Source organism: Sus scrofa, chromosome 17 (genome assembly GCF_054392235.1).
Source record: "Sus scrofa isolate SSC_HxYL_T2T_F1_AM1 chromosome 17, Sscrofa_HxYL_maternal_Yorkshire_Landrace_v2.0, whole genome shotgun sequence".
Lineage (NCBI taxonomy): Eukaryota > Metazoa > Chordata > Mammalia > Artiodactyla > Suidae > Sus > Sus scrofa.
The window spans coordinates 14,940,650-14,966,563 of NC_139399.1; the positions used below are offsets into that span (position 1 = coordinate 14,940,650).

At 36.5% G+C, this 25,914-nt stretch overlaps 1 long non-coding RNA gene across 5 annotated transcripts in view; it reads left to right on the forward strand.

Moving 5' to 3' along the window:
- Positions 1 to 25,914, forward strand: part of LOC146395138 (uncharacterized) — a 547,588-nt gene that overhangs the window by 444,175 nt on the left and 77,499 nt on the right. Inside the window, exon 6 of one of the 5 annotated variants that reach the window (XR_014831887.1) lies at positions 12,280 to 12,485. The exons of the other annotated variants lie outside the window; for them this stretch is intronic. This is a non-coding gene — a long non-coding RNA (uncharacterized LOC146395138). The remainder of the gene's footprint in view (positions 1 to 12,279; positions 12,486 to 25,914) is intronic. 5 annotated transcript variants of the gene reach the window in all.

Genomic DNA, 25,914 nt, shown 5'->3' on the forward strand with positions numbered 1-25,914 from the left:
TATCCAACATCTCATAAAGATACAAATGTAAAGACATAGAAAAATATATATATATATTGGTGATGAGGACTCTTAGGATCTATTCTCAACAACGTTCATATGTATCAATCAGCAGTGTTGATTGTATTTACCACGTTGTATATTATATCCCTAATTCTTACTTATCATATAACTAACTGGACATTTGTACCTTTTGACCGTCTTCATCTAATAGGCAGAAAAAAAAAAATAAAAATGGGAGTTCCCATCATGGCTCAGTAGAAATGAGTCTGCCTGGCATCCATGAGGATTCAGGTTTGATCCCTGGCCTTGCTCAGTGGGTTAAGGATCAGGTGTTGCTGTCAGCTGTGGTGTGGGTGGCAGACATGGTTCAATTTGATGTCGCTGTGGCTGTGGTGTAGGCCACCAGCTGCAGCTCTGATTTGACCCCTAGCCTGGGAACTACATATGCCATGGGTGTGGCCCTAGAAAGCAAAAACAAACAGACAAAAACAAAACAAAAAAACAACAAGGTCTATATAATTGTATAAGGGAAAGAGTCTAGTTCACTCATGATTTCAGTTAGTGGTAATGTGGAGTAGGATTATATCAAATCGAGCATATTTCAGTTAGTTTGTGTCAGCTTTATGAGCAAGTATTGGAGAAAAAGTCTTGAAAATGGGTCAACAAATTTGGTGGTTTTTTAAAAAGACAATTTAGATTTTAAAAAATGAGTCCTACTACTCTGGATCTGTTGCCGTTCCTGGAGTTAATCCCAAATAGGTTTGCCCTAAGGGCTCTTACGGGGGGAATCAGTTTGCTTTCCACACCCTCTCCTTTTTGACTCAGAAAGGGTCTTTATTAGCCATGTTGAACCAAGTACTTTCCTGGCTACCGTTTCCTACACTCATGTCTAGCTCCTTGCCAAGTATATACATCAAGGAGAAAGAATTTCACACAACTGTTAACTTGTTATCTTTTATAAACCTCAACTATACAAAGTTGAGTTGGGGTGATGGAAAAATTAGTGTTTCTCTTTCTAAGATTTCTTGCTGACCATCACCATGCAAAGCATAGAGCTTTAGAGTTTAGGTGCTTAAATATTCCCAGGGGCATTCTCCAATTTCCATGGAGAACTCCTTTTTTTTTTTTCTTCCTCGCCATCACCTTTTTCTCCTCAGTTCTTTCTCTGAAATCTCAGTTTTCCCCCATGCACTAGACACAATACTCCCTTTCTCAGCATTTATGGAGTCAAAACTCCACACTTAGATTCTGCAAACTGTTGCTTCTTCTATCTATGATTATAAGTCAAAACATTCTAATACTCCTCCAACCTCAACTTGGATTTCATTCAAATTTACCCTAATTTCCACTCATCACATCTTTCATGTTACAGCTAAAGATGCACTTCGTTTAAAACACGTTCTTTATTTCTCTATCTCAAATTACTTTAGAATTCATTAGCCTATCTCTGTATTATTTGTTCGTATTTTAAATATTTTCCATACAAATTTTTATTTCCCCTTTCATAGGTTAAATCCAGTAACGAGACTTTATTCTCTCATTTAGAAATTTACACTTAGAATCATAGAGTATTAGGCCCACAATTCACCTTAGCGATCATCCAGTTCAATGGCCTCATTGTAATGATTCACAAATGGAATTATTTTACAGTCTCCATTAACATATAACACAATGTACATGGTAAATATGCAATAAGCATGGTTGAATAAATGGAATTTAACTGTTCTCATTACCTTTATGTGGTTGGCAGCATTTATTTACCACTTCTATGTGAAACAGTGGTAGATGCTCAAGAAATAGAATTGAAGTGAAGCAGTCACAAGATGAGACAGATCACATTAAAGCAGGCGACTCTATTAAAGTTGTAAACATGGCGGAGGGGTGGGGGTTGGTGTGACGTGCTGGTAATCAGGTGACTCCTAAAGAGGGGATTTCTCTTGGGGAATGTAGGTTGCAAGGAATCTTTTAATCTTTTGCACATTAGTAAAGGTTGATTTAATTAAAAGAGTAAGATTTTAGAAGTTGAATGATAGTCCTGAAACATCCAGGAAGATGAAGTACTCATTCATTATCTCGTATGCTCTGTCATTCAATGTTAAATTGTAGGATCAATTCTTTAGAGAGAATGTGTTCTAAATTATATTAACATTCCTAATTAGTTCTATTCTTTCCTATAACATGATTCTTCTAGGACAGTTCCTCTAATTGTTGAATTTGAGCATGCATTTATGGTTGTAAGAGAAACCATCTTTATTTAAAGTCATGTTCCTCATTTTGGAAGCATTTAATTTAAATATCTAAGTTAAAAATGCAGTTAGTTGGTCTCTGGATTAAGAGAGGATAGGGGTTAAGCCATGCTCAGGAGGTGAATGATTGCCCAAATCTATTTAATTGGTTTCTTTCCTGGGAGAGTCTACCTTAAAGTTCAGAAAAGACAAGAAAGGAGAATCAAAGTAGAAAGCTATTTTAGACCAAGGGCAATGAGTATATAAAGTTAAATCTAAATTACAGGATTAATAACTGAGTAAATAGAAATAGCTAAGAAGTGAAATAGGCAGAATATTTGGGATTCAAAGTAAATGCTGTACACTATAGAAGCACAAGATTTTCCTTCTTTTTTTTTTTTTTTTTGACTTCTTAGGGCCACACTTGCAGCATATGGGAAGTTCCCAGGTTAGAGGTTGAACTGGAGCTACAGCTGCCGGCCAAAGCCACATCCACAGCAACAGCAGATCCAAGCCATGTCTGAGGGCTACACTGCAGCCCTTTGCAATGCCAGATCCTTAACTCACTGAGCAAGGCCAGGGATCCAACCCACATCCGAATGGTTTGTTAACCACTGAGCCAAGAATGAAGAAGGGAACTCCATTTTTTTTTTTTTTTTTTTTTTAAGGAGACTCACCTGTAGAACATGGATGTTCCCAGGCTAGGGGTCAAATTGGAGGAGCTGCAGCCGCTGGCCTATGCCACAACCACAGCAATGTAGGATTTGAACCACATCTGTGACCTACACCACAGCTCATGGCAACACCAGATCCTTAATCCACTGAGTGAGGCTGGGGATTGAACCTGCTTCCTCAGGGATACTAGTTGGGTTCATAACCCACTGAGCCAGAACAGGAACTCTGAAACACATGATTTTTAAAAACTGTAACACACATTCATGAAAAAATTCAGACACTGTGTAAAGGCATTTAGAGGAAAGTAAAAGTCTCCTTTCCCACATTTAATTTGAACTTCTTAGCAATATTTGTTATCTGTGTCTATTGATTCCTTTTCAAAACTTCTCGAACACACCTCCATCTTTATTTCCATATCCATCTGCCTACCAGCCTGCTTACCTACCTATCTACCTACTTATTTATCCATCTTTTGTCTATAGCTATCAGTATCAATCTATGTTTCTCTGTTCATGGGTACATGCAGTTTTAACAGGAATTATTACACATTTCGCTTTTCAATGTTCCCTTGTGTTTTAAAAGTTCACAACATACCTTGACATCTTTTCAAATCAGCAATTGTATTTTATCTCCTATTTTTTTTTCACTGCAAAATATTCCATTATATAAGTGTGTAATTTTTAAAATCTAATCACTGCCTTATTTATAGGCATTTAGATTCCTTTGGGAGGAAGATCTTTTCTTCTACCCAACTAGATTCTTCTGGCTGGTCTGAAAATTAAACTGATGTGAGATAGATTAACAGGAAAGAAATCACACAAAAGTGCAATAGTATACATGGGAGAGACTCCAGAAAACAATAATTTGCCAAAGTGGCCAAAATCCTCACTTTAAATATTACTTTCAGCTAAAGACGAAAGAGGCTATTGGGGGTAATGGTTTGGAACTTTAAGGGAGGAAGGCAAAAAGACATGGCCAATGGAAAAGCAAGGTTTGGTAATCAACAGTTGGCTGGGCCCTGAAGAGACAGGGGACACAGAAAGGGCTTTTAACATACAGGCTTTGCTAGGTTTCTCCCTATCTATACCCCTGGTTTATACTATAGTTATCTATGGTTACTGCTCCCTGCCTGGAACAAGTCCTCTGTCTACATTCTTTGGGCAGCTAAGACGGAGGTCAAAGTTTCTTCCTGAATCTTTTGGGCATTGACTGTTTTCAGCTCAAAACAAGCCACATGCCAAAGAGATATTTTAGGGTGGCAAATATTTTAGGGTGGCAAATTTTGCTCCGCTGAAATACAAGGTTTCTTGTAGTGAACCTCCCTGGGCATATAACTCTGTGATAAATTCGAGGCATTTTAAAGGCTCCTAAAGAGGAGAAGTGAGCAATGCTTTCAAGAAGGTTATATAGTTAGAGGAGAAATGAGTGAAAATTGTTTTTACCAGGTGGAATATTGAATTGCAATTGGTGTCAGAGCCACACTGCATAGGAATATATGCATATGAAAACTCTCATTCGTTCAAACAATTTTTAGGTAAAGCCAAGAAAGTTAGAGACATTTTCCATATTTTAGAACCCACTTAACACTAATTATATAATCCAATTTATCATTCTGAATATTACTGTTTTTTTTGGTTAAGTTCGAATGAAAGGCACTTATGCAGAACAGAAGGAGCATTTTTGTCTTGGCAACATTTTTCTTTTTTTTTAAATCAGAATCAGCAGTGAGTCTGTCCAGGAACTGAACTTTGTCCTAAATCATTCTCTACTTAATTGTTTGTCAGAGCTTCCCAAACTACCAGTGGTTCTTTTCCTCAAGCCTTATAATTCCTGCAGACTTTAGGACAGAAAAATAATTGTTGCTTGGGAAAAACTAATTTACAATACTTTCAAAATCCATGGATAGTCCATTCCAGGTCTCTAATCTAGGATAAAGCCAATGATCTCTCTCACAAGGATGACATAAAGAGAATAGTTATTGTAATATTTGCAGAAAAACTTCCTCTTAAAAGTATTTAATAACGAATTTCCCCTATTTTAGTTATGTGAAAAATTGTGAGGGTGAAAATGGGGTGAGAGATAAAATACATGCACATACACAAACATGCACACACACACACACACATACACATATAAGTATATTTGATCTTTAGTGAAACTCTTAAAAATCTTTAGTCCTCTGAGGATGATACTCCTGCAGTAGGCATTGGTACCAAGGTAGGTTCTCTCTGGGGTTATAGGGGTATGTAACTGTACCTTTTTGTCCTGCCCAGGTAAGGGAGGGGTGTGAAAGGAATTAAGATCTGAAAGAGGTCTTCCACAAGAGAAATCATGCACACAAGTCCAGACAAGATCTTTGCAAGCAATAGAAAGAGAGCTAAAGATTGGAAGCAGCATTGCTGTCCTATTTATGATGGTGGATGCATTTAGTTCAGTGCTTCCCAGGAAGTTCCTGTTGTGGCTCAGTGGTAATGAATCCGACTAATATCCATAAGGATGTGGGTTTGATCCTTGGCTTGCTCAGTAGGGAAGGATCTGGCATTGCCATGAGCTATGGTGTAGTTTGCAGATGTGACTCAGATCCCCAGTTGCTGTGGCTGTGGTGTAGGCTGGCAGCTGCCGCTCCAATTCGACCCCTAGCCTAGGAACTTCCATGTGCCGCCCGTGTGGGTCTAAAAATAAAAAATAAAAAAAATAAATAAAAAGAAAAGAAAGAAAAGATCAGTGCTTCCCAATCTTCCATTTGCACATGAATTTATGGACCTTACTAAATTGCAGATTCTAGTTGAGTAGTTATGAATTTCTAACTCCCAGGTGATGCCAAGGCTACCGTCCTTTGAGTTGCTAGGTATTAATGGGAAGATTCCTTGTGGAAATGGGAGGCAAAGCTGATTGAAACTGGCAATTGATAGTGAGGGCAAATAAGTTCATTTCCTTGGAGAGGCTGATGCTCATGCAAGGCTTCAAAGGACTGCAAACATAGTTGTGTGAATGTTGATGAAATACTTAGCAATTTCTGTTACTGTTGGAATGCTAATTTCAGTAGCTGAAGAAAACATGTTTGGCAAATAGCATCAGAAAATAAACCGTGGTTGCGCATTGCCAACCAAAGAGTGTTGCTCGCCATCTGGCTCTACAAGGATTGAGTCACTGGCCACTGTAGTCACTGAGCTGACTTTCAACATACCCTGAAAGGAGTTCAGGGTGCAGATCAGGAATGATGGAACTGCGCTCTGGCAGAGCAGGCCTTCGGATAGATATTTTTAGGAGAAAAAATTTTGAACCCAATTTCTAGCATCTTCCCTTATTTAGAAAATTGCTAATGTCATTAACTAAGATTCCTCTTAACTAGCAGCTACCTTCTATGAAGATGTCTGCTTGAGTGCCCACACCCTTTCTCCAAAATCACATGTATGCTGATCTCCTTCACCCCTTTGTAGGAGTTCCTCAGGGCTATCTCAGAGGCTGTCTCCAGTCTCTGGTCCTCAGTGAGGCTCCCAATATAACTGAAACTCACAGCTCTCCCATGTGTTTCTATTTCAGTCAACAGCATCCAGTTCTCAGAAATCTATTTTGGTCTAGAGTTATAATTGCACTTCATTGGACTCTGGAGGATGGATAGGAATTGAAAGGAACCAAGAGGAAAATGGGCAAGAGAATTGGAAGAAAGGGACCCCCAAATATCTATAATCCTCTGACCCATCATAGCAGAGATGTTAGTAGCTCTTTGTGGGCAAAGATTTGCTAGAAACATACATACCCTATGTCTGCATACACAAATTAATTTCACTGAAGAGAATTCGTTTGCTTAGCTATTGTTCTCCAGTGTGAAATTTACACTGACAAATTACTGATGTAAAGCAAGCTTTCATTTTTAAAGCAGTTTTTCACCTCGATTTGGTAAAGCCATATACTTTCAAGTTTAGATTGTTTCACACAAGGAAGATGACAAATTGTATCATATGGAACTATAATTCCTCCATATATTGTCATGTCTCCTCCTACTATTACAGCTAAATATGTCATGAAAACTATCTAAATGTTCATTAATATGATCATTTAGATCTGAATTTAAGTGATCAATTTATTCCAAATCTTTAAATTACCTATGTTAATAATACAACCTGTATATTGTAGTCATGTTAAAGAAAATTTTAATTAGAAGACTAAAGAACAATAGAAACTATAGAAAATCTTTTAAGTTCTGAAGATAGAAAAAAATCAAACTTTGTAAAATATAATCAAAATGTTTCCAGAGTACTTACAGTTTTAAACATGAATAGAGAAAGAAAAATTAACATATAGGGAAAAATGAAACGAAATATTTTTATATACTATTGACAGTCATATGAGCTGCAGTTTTCCCTTTTCTATTTATTGATATCATTATTTTCAAGAAGCATAGCCAAAGCCTGGTATTTTACAATTGTTCAGGAAACATATTTTTTATTATCTGAATAATACTCAAGGAGTTTCAAAAATGATTGCTTTTGTTGAAGAGAGTACAAAAGTAATGTATTGACTTCAAAATGTCCTATTTCAAAACTTTCCCATTTTATATTTCTTTTTTTTATTCATGTACATTTTATAATTAACTTCCACATTTTGACCAAAGAATGGTGTGTCCTTCGGCCTAACCCCTGCTTTTGTTTATGCATGGATGTGTTTTGTGCTTTCCGTATGTAATCACATTTTGAAATTAGATTTAATGCCTTAAATTTGGGTCGAAGTGTTGAGAGAGAAACACCAGGTAATTTGACTTTTAAAGCCAGTTCTCTTACTTTCTGCTCCATCTCTATATCATTTTATTGTTCTCAGACTCTTCTGGCAACATAATTGAAATGGCTTACACCATTTTGAACCACACTTAGCTCCTTTAAAATGTTAAAATATTGAAGCTAGGAAATATACCAAAAGTATGTTTAATCCCCCCCCCCATTTCTAACTAGGTAGGAAGCAGTCCATCAACAACATTTATTGGAGTCTCACTGGGTGCTGTGAGCAGTGGAGTAGATTATATGCAGAAGTGTTGAAAAACCTTGGGGAATGTATCCAGTCTAGGAAGATTTGGCTCTCTTCAGATTTTGCTCCTACAAAGGAAAGAGCCTTTTCGTTGCCAGTAAAAATTCAGATGAGATGATAGAGAGGTGAGGAACTGACCCAGAATCAATATGGCTAATCACAAAATTTAAATAGATAATCCTAAACCCTCAATGATGATAAGGTTGAACAGTAACATAGTTAAAATAAATTTTTTTTTTAATTTGCTCTATATATCTGGAAATCCAAGTCAAGGAAGAAATCAAGACATAGCAGCTATGTAAATTTATGCAAGTTTTGACTGAGGGTTCTGTCTATCTATGCATCTATGTTTCCGTCAATCTGTGTGTGTGGGTATGTGTATCTATAAGTATGTATGTATCTATTTTTATGTGTGGGTACATTTTTATGTATATATTTATGGTCTATCCATTATCATTTTATTTTGATTCGAAATCAGAACTTTAAGTTGTTAACTTCCTCCTAATCTGATAACTGTTTTATGGTTTATCTCAATATAGAAACAATATAAGATGTTTTACAAGGGAAACGTCTTAATCTCGGTGATAGAGAAGGGGCAGAACAAGATTACAAGTCTGTGTCCTCACTATACCCAAAAGTTGCTATTTGTTTGAGTCATCACTCTGGCTTGATAAAAAAAGAGAATGTATATTTAGTGTGCGTGTATTATTCAAATGAAAATGTCCAGTTGTATTTGATTCAGTGTATGTTATTCAGTTACAAACCAATAACTAAAAATATACAATGCAATGTGTCCCGATTTTAAAACCACATTTAAAAAGTTGCTTATATTCTTCCAAACCATACCAGGGAATACACGGTCAAAGAAATAACACTCTATAAATATTCTATAGGTCCTTTATAATTGGTTTATAGGTTTCTTTTAATTTCATAAATCACATCATTGCAATATTAGTAAGCAAATGTCATAATCCATTATCTTCCATCTTTCAAGTCTATGGCCATTTCTAAATTTGTCAACCCATTAATATTCCAAATATTATTTAGAGGTGATTAAAACAACAAGTGGAGTTCAAGGTAGCGGCGTCAACTACCAAATTGCTTTTCTGCCTTTTCAGATTAATATGTAAAAAGTAGCATTGCTAATTATCTTTTTACAAATAAGTTGTATCACTGTGGGCATGGTGTCTACATAAGCCAGAAACATCACTTTCTTTCTCTAAAGTGATAAAAACTCATCACAGGCAACATTTATTGCTAAAAACCCCTGAAAAAACATTGAGGCAAAAGAAATACAGATAATTTTGAGCTCTATTGTGCTGGTTTTGTAGGTTTGTTTTTATTTCCTTAAAACATAATATATAAATACTTAAAGTCTTTGAGGAATCAGTCTCCAGATTCTGTTTTTATTTACTTTTTATTCTTGAATTTATACCCCGATATCCATGAAAGGAAGAAAACATCTTTTCAATAGAGCTTTTCTTAATTCAGACGTGAAGAATTCTACTTCTGGAGTCATGCTACTCTCTTCATCTCCCTTCTCTTTATCTCTCTGTTCTTATTTTTCTCTTTTCTTAATGAATGTATATTGAAAAAAATTCCCTTTCCCTGTTTAGAGGTGAGCAAGAATTAACATGAAAAGCCACAATGAAATTCTGCTGTATTTATTTACCTGTTTTGTCAAGGAATGAGAGGAGACCCCTAAGTAGATCGACATTTTTTTCCTTTTAAATATGAGGAACAAAGCCATTTTGATTTATTATTTTCCTTCAAAGGACAGGTGACATTTCCTGCAACATTAACTTTAATTCATAATCCCCTTTTGGCAAGCCAAAGAGAATTACAATTGGAAAGATTTTCACAGTCAGACACTCCACTAGAATGAAATGCTGCAGAGCACTTCACTTCAGCCAAACCAGCAAAATCCTTCCATTGCCAATTTTTCTTTTATATTTTGAAGTTGGCCTCTCAGCACAGATTTGATTCACACCATTTAAAAATAAATCTGGCGTCTGCAAAGCAGAAAATTCAGGCCGTGTTGTCATAATATCCATATTTCCATTTTTATGCCTGGAGACAACCTAGACTTCTAAAGAGAGCCACAGTTCCTCAGTCTATGGTAAAAGTGAAGACTAACTTTACTGTGAGCATTCACGTGATTTCTATATTTACCAAAGGAAAAAAGTACCACATTTATATGTGGTACATTAGACATTTTTATGAGTGATTACATTCCATGAGAAAATATGTATTTGTGTTAAGAGGTTGCCCCATGGCAACGATTGATTTTGAGATATAGAGCTTACATAGGAATTTGAATTCAATATCAATATGCCATTTTGTTTTCACTTCATTGTAATGATTTCATCATTACCTGCTTAAACATCAACTAAACAATCAATAGTGTTTGCCTGGCATTGTGTGGTAACGCGCCTCTAAAGATGACTCTTAACAGTTCTGTTCATGATCCCTGTACATGCTGCTCTGACCTTTGCTGGCTCCCTTGAATTCTGTGATGGCTTCGACTAAGAGGATAAGGAGGATGTGATGTTGTAGGACTTCTGAGCCCAGGCCTCAGCCTGTGATAACTTCCACTGCCTTCATCTTAGAGCCTTGAGCCACTAGGTATGGAATCCAGATTATCCTGTATGATGCATGTAAGAGTTTGTGTGTGTGGCGGGGAGATTATGTGGAAAGGACCTGGAGGACAAGACATCACAAAAACTGCAAGACCAGAAGTGTCACAACTAAGAGGGGTCTAAGGGCTTGACAACGAAACACAATACGGTGTTCTTGATGAGATCCTGGAACAAAAAAGGACATTAGGTATAAAGTAAGGAAATCTGAAAAAGGAAAGAAAAAAATACAAGACATTTCTCCAGAGAAGATATACAGATGGCCAGCAGGCACAAGAAAAAATGCTCAACGTCACTAGTTATTAGAGAAATGCAAATCAAAACTACAGTGAGGTACCACCTCACACTGGTCAGAATGGCCATCATTAACATGTCAACAAATAACAATTGCTGGGAGTTCCCATCATGGCTCAGTGGAAATGAATCTGATTAGTATTAGGAGGACTCAGGTTTAATCCCTTGTCTCGCTCAGTGTGTTAAGAGCCAGCATTGCCATAGGCTGTGGTGTAGGACACAGACATGGCTTGAATCTGGTGTTGCTGTGGTGGTGGTATAGACCAGTGGCTACAGCTCTGATTTTGACCACAAACCTGGGAATCTCCATATGCCTAAAACTACAAAAAAAAATAAAAATAAAAAAAAATAAAAACCCCAAATGCTGGAAAGGGAGTGGAGAAAAGGGAACCCTCCTTCACTGTGGGTGGGAATGTAAATTGGTACAACCACTATGGAAAATAGTATGGAAGTACCTCAGAAAACTAAATATAGAACTACCATATGACCCAGCAATCCCACTCCAGATGAACTTTCATTGAAAAAATACATGCACTCCTATGCTCATTGCAGCACTATTCACAGTAGCCAAGACATGGAAACAACCTAAAAGTCCATCAACAGATGAATAGATTAAGAAGTCTCTGTGTGTGTGTGTGTGTGTGTGTGTGTGTATACACACACACACACACATGAATACACAGAGTGGAATACTACTCAGCCATAAACAATAACAAAATATTGCCTATATAATGTCTATATATATAATGGAATACTACTCAGTCATAAAAAATAACAAAATAATGCCATTTGCAGCAACATGGATGGAACTAGAGACTCTCATACTAAGTGAAATAAGTCAGAAAAAGAAAGACAAATACCATATGATATCACTTATATCTGGAATCGAATATATGCCACAAATAAATCTATCTACAGAAAAGAAACAAACTACTCATGGACATGGAGAACAGACTTGTGGTTACCAAGGGGGAAGGGGAAAGAATGGGATGGATTGGGAGTTTGGGGTTAGTAGATGGAAATTATTGCATTTGCAGTGGATAAGCAATGATATCCTGCTGTATAGCACAAGGAACCATATGTAGTCACTTTTGATGGAGCAGGATGGAGGATAATGTGAGAAAAATAATGTATGTGTGTATATATATATATGTATGTATGACTGGGTCACTTTTCCGTACAGCAGAAATTGACGGAACATTGTAAATCAACTATAATAAAAACTTTAAAAAACCCCACAAGTATGGACTTTAGTTAATAATTATGCATCATGACTGGTTTAGCTGCAACAGCTGTACCAAACTAAAGTAAGATGTTAGTCATAGGGGGAATGGGGTGTGGGTTGTGTGGAAACGCTCTAAACTATAAATATAAAACTATAAATATAAAACTCTTCAAAAAAATAAATTCTACCTCCTTTTTAGATATGTAACCTGTGGGAGGGTCATTAGGGAGCTAAACATGAAGCCACACCTTCTCCAGCCTCCATTTGTCTGCAACGGCAGAGAAACTCCCAGTGAGACAGCAGAAGAAGCACCCAGCAGAGCCTCAGCCAGTCCACAGAATCAAGAGCTAATGAAACAGCTGCTGAAGTCTCTGTGTGCTGGGATTGTTTATGATGCTGCAATAGGTAAAATAAGCAACATGCTGCTTTACTTTGGTTGTATCAGTGATACAGGCCTATTTTCTTTTATTTAACTTCAGAAAAGGAACCACTAAGAATTTCATTCTATTGAGAGGCATTGAGATGTCGGGAGAAGGGGCTGCTTTTTTGCGGAAAATGATAGCTTAGTTTGAAAAATGTGAACATACAGGTTCTGGGGTCAGAAACCAGGGTTTGTATGTTCTGTTTACTTCCAACTAATAGTGTGCACTAGGCGTTACTCCTCATGAACTAAAAGATTTTTTTCTCCTCCGTTAAACATGTTACCATGCCTCTATCATAGTTAGTGTGATAATTAAAAGATATAATACATTTAGGCTCTTAACACAATTCCAGGCACAAAGCACTTGTGCATAAAATGTCAGATGCACAAAACAGGCCACACCGTCATGTCATTTCCTCACCCTCCTCTTCACCATTGCTTAGTTAGTTGCTAGTCTAGGTCTAGTTCTTCTGAAACCACATCTGAGCAAATCTTAAACTCTGTTATTGAGTAATTAGCATATGTCAAATATTTTACATATATTATCTCATTTAGTTTTTATGGCTACCATCCAAGGTGGATGTTATTACTTTCTTCTATCTAATGAGAAACATGTTTTAAACCCTTTACATTATCTGCCTAAACTCTAATAGATAGTAAGTGAAAGAGTTTGAATCTAAGTCCCAACTACTGGACTTCAAAACCTACACACTCAAACATGCTATGTTTTTTCTGTTTGTGTAATTTAATATTTTTGGTCCTTTTTAATTCAATATTGCTCCAAAGTACACTTTTTTTGAGCTTGCAAATGATGGATTTGTCTTATATAATGCTAAAGGAAATGCTTCCTGTCTTCAGGTTACTAGGCTCACAAGCTGTTAAAATTATTTTTTTTTTTCCATCACAAATCCCAGTCTAATTTTTTTCTTAAAATTATTTTATTTATATGAAACCAGCTAGATATTAACCAGTTTGATCTCAGAATTTTTTTAAGTTGTTTTTCTGTGAAACCCTGCAGAAAGGAAGAGATGGAAAATACACAGACACAGACACACACACACACACACACACACACACACACACACACACACACATGTTTATATGGCTTACGTTGAAAAGACCTAGAAGTAGAATACTCAAGTCATGGAAGGAAATATTTTTATACTTAAAGGAAGAAAAATTCAGTACATCTAGATAAGGATCAAGAAAAAAATCCCCCACAATACTGCAGTGATTGAGCCGAAGTGTAGAATTAAGTTGTGATGAAGGGCAACGGATGATAATGATAGAGATATGAAAAGGAAAAAATAAACAAGATAGGAGGAATACAGCATCATCTGCTAATACTGGCAATGTTCCCAAGAATTCAGCCACAGTGGGGAAAACCAAAGTTAGATAACTAACCTCTGGTCATAATCTCTGAAGGGTAAAGAAAGAAGCAACAGGAGAATTTCTGTGGAAAAATCCACAAAATAACATTTCAAAAAAAGGCTTAAAGTTGATTATTTGCAAAATACTCTGAATGCCTAAGTCCATCAGTTTAGGAGCTATATTTTTAAAACTGGAAAATGGTTTTCCTCCTGATAAAAATGGCATTTCCATTTCACATTTACAGCTTTAACAGAAGCAGGACTGAGAAAAGAGAGGCTAAAGGAAATCGGGATGACAGAAAATAGCCCCTTACAAAGGAGACGAAAATCAGCTTTTGAAGTTTTTTAATTTATGAGTAAGGAATGGTTTATTACTTCTAATTAGACAATCAACATTGAATATCATCTTTGTAGTTTTCTATAGCAAGATGTAAATTCTGCCTTTTGTGGCTATTTATATACTTGCTGCATTTACTTTATTTTATTTTTATTAGAGTATTGTTGATTTACAGTGTTGTGTCAATTTCTGCTGTAGAGCATAGTGACCCAGTCATACATATATATACATTCTTTTTCTCATACTCTCTTCCATTATGGTCTATCCCAAGAAACTGGATATAGTTCCCTGTGCTATACAGTAGGATTTCACTGCCTATCCATTCTGAATGTAATTGTTGGCATCTACTAACCTCAAATTCCCTGTTCATCCCACTCCTTCCCCCTCCCCTTTGGCAGCTATGAGTCTATTCTCTATGTCCATGAATCTAACTCTGTTTTGTAGATAGGTTCATTTGTGCCATATTTTAGATTCCACACTTAAGTAATACCATATGGCATTTGTCTTTCTCTTTCTGACTCACTTTACTTAATTCCTGAATCTCCAGTTTCATCCATATTGCTGAAAATGGCATTTTTTTTTATAGCTGAGTAGTAGTCCATTGTGTATATGTACCACATTTTCTTAATCCATTCATCTGTCTGTGGACATTTAGGTTGTTTCTATGTCTTGGCTATTGTGAATAGTGCTGCAGTGAACCTAGAGGTATGTGTATCTTTTTGAATGAAAGTTTTGTCTGGATACATGCTCAGGAGTGGGATTGTCCCGGATTACGCACCTGAGTCCAGTCTCATCACGAGAGCCTTTAAAAGGTGATAGTCTTTTCTGATGGGTTAGAGAAATGTGACGTGAAAGAGACTCAGCCCACTGCTATTGGTTTTGAGAATAGAAGAAGGGGCCATGAGGCAAAGGATGTGGCCTCTAGAAGCTGAGAATGGTCCTCATTTATAGCCAGGAGGGAGATGGGAACCTGAGTCCTAAACTGCAAGAACTTGAGCTCTGCCAACAACCTAGATAAGGAAACAGAGATTCCAGACAGGAACCCAGCCAGGCTGCTTTGATATTAGCCCCATGGGATGAGCAGCAGACTTTTGACCTAAGATAATAAATTTGTGTTTTTTTAAGATGCTGAATTTGTGGTAACTTGTTAAAGCAGCAGTAGAAAACTTATGCAAGGTTAATGATTATATCTTGCCCAGCTTACATTTTTTCAGAGCATAGCACAGTGCCTTAATTATATATACGTAACTATATTATATATAATTGTTAGATAACTTTATGTACTATATATAATTTTATATAATCATTAATAATTGCTAAAATTACCAATTACTTATTTTCTGGTCCTAAAATCAAACATAAAGGGACATATCTTTATCACTCCTATTTTTACAGATAAGGAAACTAGGTTTAGTGAGAACAGAGGGTAATAAGCATTTCTATTTCTCCTTTGGATTTTTTTTAAAGAATTTTTTTGTTTTTTTCCATTATAGTTGATTTACAGTGTTCTGCCAATTTCTACTCTACAGCAAAGTGATCCAGTCTCTCTCTCTCTCTCTCTGTCACACACACACATTTTCCTTTTTCTCACATTATCTTCCATCATGTTCTATCTCTAGTGACTGGATATAGTTCCCTGTGCTATACAGTAGGATCTCATTGCTTATCCACTCCAAATGCAATCATTTCCATCTATTAACCCCAGACTCCCAGTCAATCCCACTCCCCCTCATCCCCCTTGGCAACCACAAGTCTGTTCTCCAAGTCCATGGGTTTCTTTTCTGTGAAAAGGTTCATTTATGCCTTATATTAGATTCCAGATATAAAGGATATCATATGGTATTTGTCTTTCTTTTTCTGACATTTCACTCAGTATAAGAGTCTCTAGTTCCATCCATGTTGCTGCAAATGGCATTATTTCATTCTTTTTTATGGCTGAGTAGTATTCCACATCTTCTTAATCTTCTTAATCTGTTCATTTGTCAATGGACATTTTCAAAGCTATAGAAATAACTTATTAATGTGTCCACTGTGGTGGACTTAATTCAAATACCCTTCATATTCAGCTCATCAGCCACATCTATGTTAACCATATAGAAATTAATTATAAATACGGGGAGATTTTTTTTATCAATGTGAACTTTAAACAAAAAATGATACAATTTATTTCAAAAACTAAAAGCATGGATGTGGGTACCAAGGAAATCATGCTTATGAATCCATCAAATTTTATATTGTTCATTCAGAACAGATCTTATGTACTGCTAGAAACACTCCCAGTCCAATTAACATTTTATTCAAACTAAAAATAATATCCAGTTCCAACAAATGGACTTTAATAAGCTTGTACCTTTTCCTTTTGTGCTTTATACCTCCTGGTACACAGAATGTTGTAAATACATTGTTTAAGTGAATAATCGAAGGTATGTAGGTTAATGACTTAGCAAAGAAGCTGTAGGATCCCTTAAAGATGTTAACTGTGTCAGGACTGGGGTTTAGCCCAGGCCAGCAGATATTTAAAATAGAAAGGAAACAAGTGCAATTTTATCCACTGGATAACTCTAATTTGCTCGTCTGGAACAACATCAGCATAGCATAGAGCTTCCTAGGATAGTAATGATAATGAGGAGGAGGGGGAACAGGGCAGGCAGCCTCTACGGATGGCATTTTACACTCCGTGGGGCACTGATTTTCTCCTGAAATGCCGGAGGCATCTTCTGCCACATTTTATAAGGGTGGAAATCCAAGCATTGCAAGGTTGGGTATTTTGTACAAGAGCATAGGTGAAGCCCAATCTCTAGGTATGAAGGTGCATAAAATTAACAAGTTCTCTGTTTATGCATTTCAACTTTTCATGGTTTCTCTCCTCAAAATATTCTATCTTTAAATTGCTGCAGGTATCCATCAGTGAGAAAAAATTAATTGGCCCAGTTAGTTAATGTATAAGTAAACATTTTGTTTTTGTTTAGAAATAAGTGGCATTGATGTGATACTTAAGTAAATGTTGGCCCTAAAAATGTTTTCATTACTTCTTTGCCTTTTGCTGCTGAGTCCTACGCGTGCTGATCATGATTACTTTTGCAAGACGTCTCTAATGTGTGACAAAGTAAAAACACTTGATATTTAGATTTCCAAATTAAGATAATGATAAATGGGATGAAATCAGAGCTATATAATATATCGGGGCTGTATGTGTATTTCAGTTGTGTATCAGAGCTATGTATTTCTCAGATATTTATTTTTCATATGTGTGTTTTTCATATGGGATAGTTGAGCTTCAAAAGTTAAGTTCTCAATCAGTTCACATTTTCAAGATCCTTTTTATTTCACTTTTAAGACATAGGCTCTGAAAAAATGGGAGAGGGTATAAAAATATAAATATATATTTCTGAGGAGAGGGAAGTAAATCTGATGAATATTTGCTGGCAGTGCTTGGCATTCATTGGTGTATAGATGCATTACTCCTATCTCTGCTTCCATCTTCATGACACCTTTTCTGGGCCTCTGTGTTTTCTCTTCCTCTTATAAAAAGACATTTATCATCAGATTTAGGGTTTATTCAAAATCCAGAAAGCTCTCAAGATCCTTACCATAATTACTTCTACAGAGACCCTTTCCCAAATAATGTCATCTTTACAGGTTCTGGGGATTGAGACTTGGACATACCTTTTCAGGAGCCACTGCTTAACCTGCTATACTCATCTTTAATACGTATGCCTTTTTATTCTATACTGTTCACTCAATCATCGGCCATCAATCTTGTATGTGTTCTGCCTTAAGATAACAATAAAATACAGTGGCTAAGAGCATGGACTCCTGAGCCAAACAGCCTTTGTTCAAATCCTGGCTTTGCTATTTTACTAGCAGTTAATATTAGATGAATTACTTAACTCTACCTTGGTATCTTACTTGTAAAATGTACTTAATAATAACACAGAGTTCATAGAATTTTTTCATTAAATAAGGTAGTATGTATCAGCATAGACACATGAATGTTGCCAAATATCATTATGGGAAATTGCTTTCTTTAGCAGGACCTACTATTTTGAAGTGTGATCTCACCCCCCAGGATAGTCAGTGGAATTGCTAGTCCTGCAAAACTGCATTTTATATGGGACAGATGAAATTCAGGATCTTAGGTCAATAACTTGACAATATGGCAAGGATGGTTTAAGTATAGAGTATGCTCAGAGAAAGAAGGTTTCTTGTATCAGCTCTGGCCTGAGATAGAACCCTCTGGCCACTGAGGGTTGAAGGAAGTGGGAAAGGATGGGGAGAAAATAGTTGTTCCTGTTCATGTATGTTGAGTTTGAAGTAACAGTAGACATGGTTAGCCAGAGATTAGAAATTGGTACAACCACTATGGAAAAAAGTATGGAGATACCTTAGGAAACTAAATATTGAACTACCATATGACCCAGCCATCCCACTCTTGGGCATATATCCAGACAAAACTTTCATTGAAAAAGACATATGCACTCCTATGTTCATTGCAGCACTATTCACAATAGTCAAGACATGGACACAACCTAAATGTCCATTGGCGGATGAATGGATTAAGCAAATACGGTATATATACATGATGGAATACTACTCAGCCATAAAAAAGAACAAAATAATGCCATTTGCATCAACATGGATGAAACTATAGACTCTCATAATAAGTGAAGTAAGTCAGAAAGAGAAAGAAAAATATCATATGATATCAATTATATGTGGAATCCAATATATGGCACAAATGAATCTTTCCACAGAAAAGAAATTCATGGACTTTGAGAATAGACTTGTGGTTGCCAAGGGCGAGGGGGCAGGAGTGGGATTGACTGGGATCTGGGCTTAATAGATGGAAACAATTGCATTTGGAGTGGATAAGCAATGAGATCCTGCTGTATAGAACAAGAAAGTATATCCAGTCTCTTGTGATAGAACATGATGGAGGATAATATGAGAAAAATAATATATATATGTACATATATACACACACACACATATATATACACATATATGTGTAAAAAAATTAAAATACAGTGAAAGCTTGATGGTGGAAATATTTTAGTTATTCACAGAGAAATAAATGAGAAAACCAGGGGAGAAAACTTAGAAAAAGAAAAATAACCCCAGAAAACAACATAATCTCAGAAAAAAATTTGGTTGAGGAAGACAGAAGATGGAGAGTTCCCTCCAAGGAAGATCGAAACAGGTATTTAAGGGTCAAAGTGAAAAGACAGAACACACAATCTCATGGAAATTAAGGGAAGGAATCTCATGAAGGGGATAAACACCTATCAAATTCTTTAGCAGGGTCAAGGATACGGGAAATACATTAGCCTTTTCTCAGTTTGCAATTAGAAAGCCAGTATTGAATTTTAGATGAGCAGTATTTATAGAGATTTGGGAAATCCACTGAAATTTCAAAAGGTTGCACACTGTGCAAGTAGAGGAATTGGAGCCAGCAATTACTCCAGAGCTTAGCAATAAAAGAAATGAGTTTAAAAAGGCTGGTAGCAGGATTTATTCTAAAAGTAAGATTTTTGAGCAGATTTGAAGATAGTGAAGATGAAGCTAATAGAGTGTAATAATTGAAAAGATAAGAGGGAAGGTGATTTGTATGACAGCTTAGAGGATGCAGAAGGGGAGGGGAGATAGGAGAGGGATGGAGACCTCAAGACAGAACATGATTTGATTCAGTCAGACAAATATTTCTACAGCCTAGAGAAAGAATCTTCCTGGATTTCTTCATTGTTTCAGCGAATATTTATTGAATCCCTTCTACAAGTTTAGCTCTAAACAAAAGACATTGAAAAATGCCACAGCCCCAAAAATGCCTTCATAGACCTCACTTCTAGGTTTTCTGTGAGCTTAGATCTAATTTGGAGGTCTAAGATGCTAATCAAATAGCATGTGACATTTAACAGCTGTGCCGAAACCCAGACATTGAAGATGGTGTCACCGAGGTTCAATAGTTGATTCTAACAGAAGGTTAAAAGTTCCTGAGCTGCAAGTCTAGATTTCTAGCTGAAACAAGGTTTCTTAATCTCAGCACTATAATTCTTCATATGTGGAGTGTCCTGTGCATTGTAGTAGAGCCTCCCTGGTCTTGCTGCTAGAGGCGGGTAGCAACTCCCAACCCCCAAGTTGTGACAACTAAAAACATCTAGAGAATTGCCAGATGTTCTCTGGAGGATGAAATCACCCAAGGAAGCGGCCTGAGTGAGAGAAAATACTATAGGCCTGACTCACTGAGGTCCAGCTCTGGAGAGAGGAAGAAGAAGGTGGCTGGAGTTATGTGGAAACTCAGAGGAGTGAGAAGAAAAGAGGCCATAGTAAGAGTGAATAGCAGTGGCTGTGTGAGTGAGGGGCCAGGAGAGTTGAAGTGATAGGGGAGTGTAAAGGCTGCTTTCAGTGTCAACATGACTGGGCTAAGGAATGCCCAGACAGCTGGAGAAAGAGGATTGCTGGGCGTGTATGTGAGGGTGTTTCCAGAAAAGACCAGCACTTGAATCAGGAGACCAAGAAAGGAAATGGCCCTCCCTGATGCTAGGAGGCAACAATCTAATCTGTGGAGAGCTTGAATAGCATGAAAGGATGCAGGATATGAGGATTTGCTCTCTTGTCTGAGCTGGAACAGTCCTCTTCTGGGCTGGGCTATGGGCACTCCTGATTCTCGGGCCTTCTGGTGGGACTGAGTCACATCAGAAGCTATCTCCTCTTATATGTTCGGTTGGTTCTGTTTTTCTGGAGAACACTGACTAATCAGGGTGTTGGTAATAGCATCAGATAGAACTTGGAAATCAGAAGACTTGGATTTGAACTTTGATCCTCTCTGTGTGACCTGAGTAAAACATTTACCTGCTGAGTCTCAACCACTTCCTCTGTAAAATGAGGGTAATATCACAGGTTGTTTGGTTGTATTGTAGAGTTAAATTCTGCATATTAAATTATTGTATACAATAAAATGTGCTCTACAAAAATAACACTTTTATTAAGTCTGAGCATACAGGAAGAGAAAAAGAAAGTCAAAGGTAAGGTAAAAACTTTAGCAATTCCACAATGAATTTCATATGCATGCTTTGGAACATATGCAACACTTCAAAGATGAGTAAGTTAGTAAAACCTCAACTTTTTTAGATCTGTTTCTAAAAACTTGCAAATGCTTTCAGTGCTCTCTGCATAATCATGATGGAAGACAGATTTTCACAAAATCAGACTAGAGAGCTTGGATAGTGGCCTAAAATTATGTGTTCTTTTTTTGTGTCTTGTGAATTTAGAAATAGGACATTTCTGGTTTATTTTAATGTGTTTAAATGTGTGTAAAATATAGCTATATCTGGGCCCAAAAAACCCTGTGTTTTTACCACCCTCATGGTCTACATGGACTAAAAATACAATACTTTTCCAAAAGGGTTTCAATGCCTAGATCCTGCCTGTCTTTTATTGTCAATGTATAAACTCCAGGTAACATAGGTTTATGATGGAAATGCTGACAGTCTTTTTGATCTACCAGTTCTAACATTCTAACTTGCAGCCCTGCCTAACACCACTGTTAAAGGTTATTCAGAATGATCTTTCAAAAAGGAGGACTCTGAGAAGGTGCATTTAGATGAATTCACACCACAAAAACAAGACGTATTGACATTTAAATTAGTCCAAGATGGTACTCTTTTGGTCTTAATTCTAGGCCGATGTCAATCTGGTTTTTTATTTTATTTTTTTTAGGGCCTCACTCGTGGCATATGGAAGTTCCCAGGTTAGAGGTTGAATTGGAGCTACAGCTCCAGTCTACACCACAGCCACAGCAATGCAGGAGCCAAGCCACATCTGCAACTTACACCACAGCTCGCAGCAACATTGGACCCTTAGCCCACTGAGCGAGGCCAGGGATCAAACCTGTATATTCATGGATGCTAGTCAGGTTCGTTACCGCTGAGCCACAGTGGGAACTCCCAATGTCAATCTGTTTTGAGTTTTAAATGTGACCTTCTCCAAGTGGGTGTGGAAAATCCTTTTTTAAAATGTATGTAAAATATTGCAACTATTCTTTTTGATTAAATCTGCCTTCAATCATCTACATATTCCTGTCCCCAGTGGTCCGTTGGATGCATGACTGTGATGTGTTCTTGTGTGCACTTCATGGGTAGAGAGAAAGGTTCATTTTGGCTTATACTTGGCATTAGGGTTTGTACTTGTTTATGCGTAATTATCCCAAACCAAACAGACCTCTGTGTGTTAAGAAAACCATCAGAATATCAAGACCAAGGATAAAAGATTGCCTGGAAGTATTAGAAAAATCATTCATGCTACTTTCTTCTTTCTTTCTTAGAGATTTTTTTTAACATGAAAACTGGTGATATGTATGTACTGAAGTTGAACAAATTCAGTAAAATTTTAGTTTCGCATAATTTTCATTAATATAAACATTTACTTGCTATTTGAACTTCAGAATTGGCACCAAGCTACAACGATTACCAATTTTTAATCTTCTGGAGCTTTGTGTACATGACAGAACTGAGCACTGGAAGATAACAAATCAATATAGAATGCTTTATAGTATAATTTCCCAAGCCCCTTATTAAGACTTTTTTATAAAATATAAAAGATGTAATTTCTATATACCCATACATGATGCTAAAATCGTTTTTCTAGTTTGTCTTTCTTGCCTATAAAGTTGTAAAGTAATTCACTTATTTGTCTCCGAATGACAGTAAAATTTCTATTATTATAAAGGATTTTACTGAAAAGATGCACATTAAAATAAACCAGAAACACTGAAGCAATTTTTTCAGTGGAATTCATGTTCCTGTCTTTTTAAAAATGGTCACATGAAATAAGAAAGATAATGAATATCCTTGGTGATATTTTTGCTATTCAGAAGACACATCTTCCATGTACTAAATCTTCTCTTATCAAGTAAAATTTGCTATAGCTTCAATGCAGAGAGCTCTTTTCAATTATTCTTTGAAGTTCTTATGTTTGGATTTTCACATTCTAAACACAAAGGCCTTTTTATAGGCTCTATTCTTTTTTTAAAGTCTGCTATATTATTCTGAACATTGTGTATATTGCCCATTATTTGTTTGCAGACCTTCTGGACATTTTCCCCAGTACTGTACAAATTGGATCCCTGGAGATTTTTCTACTGAATACCTCTTTCATTACTGTTTCTTCTATTTATTTCTAAAAACATGTTAATATTGGATAGTACCCTAAGATTGGAGTGTTCTCCCTGATTATGGTACATGAACACATTTTCCAGAAAAAAGATAACTGCAATTTTTAGGCCAACTGTATGTAAGCCAGGAATGAGATGCAGTGAAGTAGGAAGAGAATGTATTATGACTTTGATGTTTATGGAAATTCCATAATTTTTTTAATGTTGTGCTTTGAGTGCACAGTCCTACAGCTGCCAGCCTTACTCGGCAATGATCTGCTCTATTTTCAGCTGCTGTTTCTAGTCCTGATTTCTAAGACCGTTATGGGTGTATGTGTCTATGTCTATGTCTATACACATACGCATATGGAGAGAGAGAGAGTGAGAGAGAAAGTGAGCTCAGAGGTGAAGCAGCAGAACACGCCTCTATTTTCTACAACCTTTTTCTACAACTTTTCTCACTTTATCCCAATTGTTACCATTTTTGTCTGCAAGAATCCTGTTATTTTTATCACTCAAACTTCCAATGTTTGAAAATGCTCCTGTTTATAATCTGCCACTTGTGTCTTAAACATAATTTATCTCTTTCACCTAAAGTCCAACACCATGAATTAGTTTTAAGTCCATCACCATCATTGTTTTTTTTTCTTTTTAGGGCCACACCCATGGCATGTGGAAGTTCCCAGGCTAGGAGTCGAATCAGAGCTACACCTGCTGGTCTACACCATAGCCACAGCCAATGCAAGATTTGAGCTGTATCCACAACCTACACCACAGCTCATGGCAACACCGAATCATTAATCCACTGAGCAAGGCCAGGGATCAAACCCACATCCTCATGGATCCTAGTCAGGTTCATTAACTGCTGAACCACGAGGGGAACTCCAACCATCATTAATAGTAACAAGCCAAGGTGTGGATAAATATTGCATTGTATAATACAACCATTTTATGTGTTACATTGCTTCTAAATATTTGACTATCATATAGTTTTTCAACAATTCTAACCTAACTCCTTCTCTTAAATATTGCTTTTGATTAAAAACTAATTTTCCCACTTGCATATGTGTCCCCAATATCCTGTGACTGAATTTGTTTTTTGTCTTTTTTTTTTAAGGCCACCGCCACTGCATTTAGAGCTTCCCAGGCCAGGGGTCCAATGTCCAATCAGAGATGTAGCCACTAGCCTACACCACAGCCACAGCAACACCAGATCTGAGCCACGTCTTCAAACTACACCACAGCTCACAGCAATGCTGGATCCTTAACCCACTGAGCAAGGCCAGGGATCGAACCCTCAACCTCATGGTTCCTAGTTGGATTTGTTTCCACTGAACAACGGGAACGTCCTGTGACTGAGTTTATTCTCTATCCATATTTTCTCTCTTAACTGATTCTATATTTAAAAAATTATTTTCAGCATTCATATTTAATCCATATGCATAATTTCTATCATTCAGTGAGTCATTTAAAGTTATTTTAGTGGGAAGTTATAGGAAAAATAACTTAAGACAGAAAAGTGGCTGCTTTGGCTCCTGCAACTAACATACCTTGCCATGGAAGTGTCTATGCAGAAGCTCAAACTAGTGAGAAACCAAGTGGGTTGTGGGGGAGGATGGAGGTAGTGCAGTTAGATCTCCCTACCAAGGGGGATAGTTTATCACTTACATTGATTAAAATCATGGGTGTGTAATTATAATAGAAAACACTACCTGGTGTATTTTTTTCACTTTTAAGAATTCTTTCTTCTTGGTATAATTAACCTTTTAGTAATTATGCATTATTACTATTATTATCTATTAAGTAAGTATTAAGTATTTACATGAATTTAAAGTGTCAAAGTAGATTCAGAGAATTAGAGCTTCCATCCTTGTCTGTCTCCCTTAGATAACCCTTATGTCTTTTTAAAACTACAGGTGGTTATATCTATTTAGCGCACCCCCCCCAATGTATAGACATATATGTGCCATAAATATGTTATAGAACTTTCTCACTTTTCTACAACAAAGGGAGCTATACAATAAGCACTGTTCTGCATTTTTTTTTTTTCGCATTATACTCTGGTGATGTTACCATGTCAGTTAACAGAGTCCTCGTTCATTTTTTACAATTGTATTACATTGTACACCATTATACAGTGGTGATTTACACAGCTGGGCCATTTTCTTTTAACGAAATAAAAGCTATAATAATAATAAAAATATGTTTTAATTATTAAGAAAAATTATTTTAAATATTATAGGGACACACAAATATATTCCTTTATCTCCACAACAACTCCGTTTATGTGAGTTCCTATTTGGAAAATATCTCTACTCAGCTGTAATCATTATTAACATTTTTGAAAGCAATTCCCTTTTATCCAATTCCCAATCTAAACCCCAAAGTGAAAATACTTGAGGGAAGTTTCCCCTTTCTCTTATCAGCAAAACTTTTCCTCATGAGTTGATGTTGGTGTAAAAAATTCCACCCCATTTTTCTTTTTTTAAATCAAAAACATTACTGACATTACTGACAGGGAGTTCCTGTCGTGGCTCAGAGGAAACAAATCCAACTAG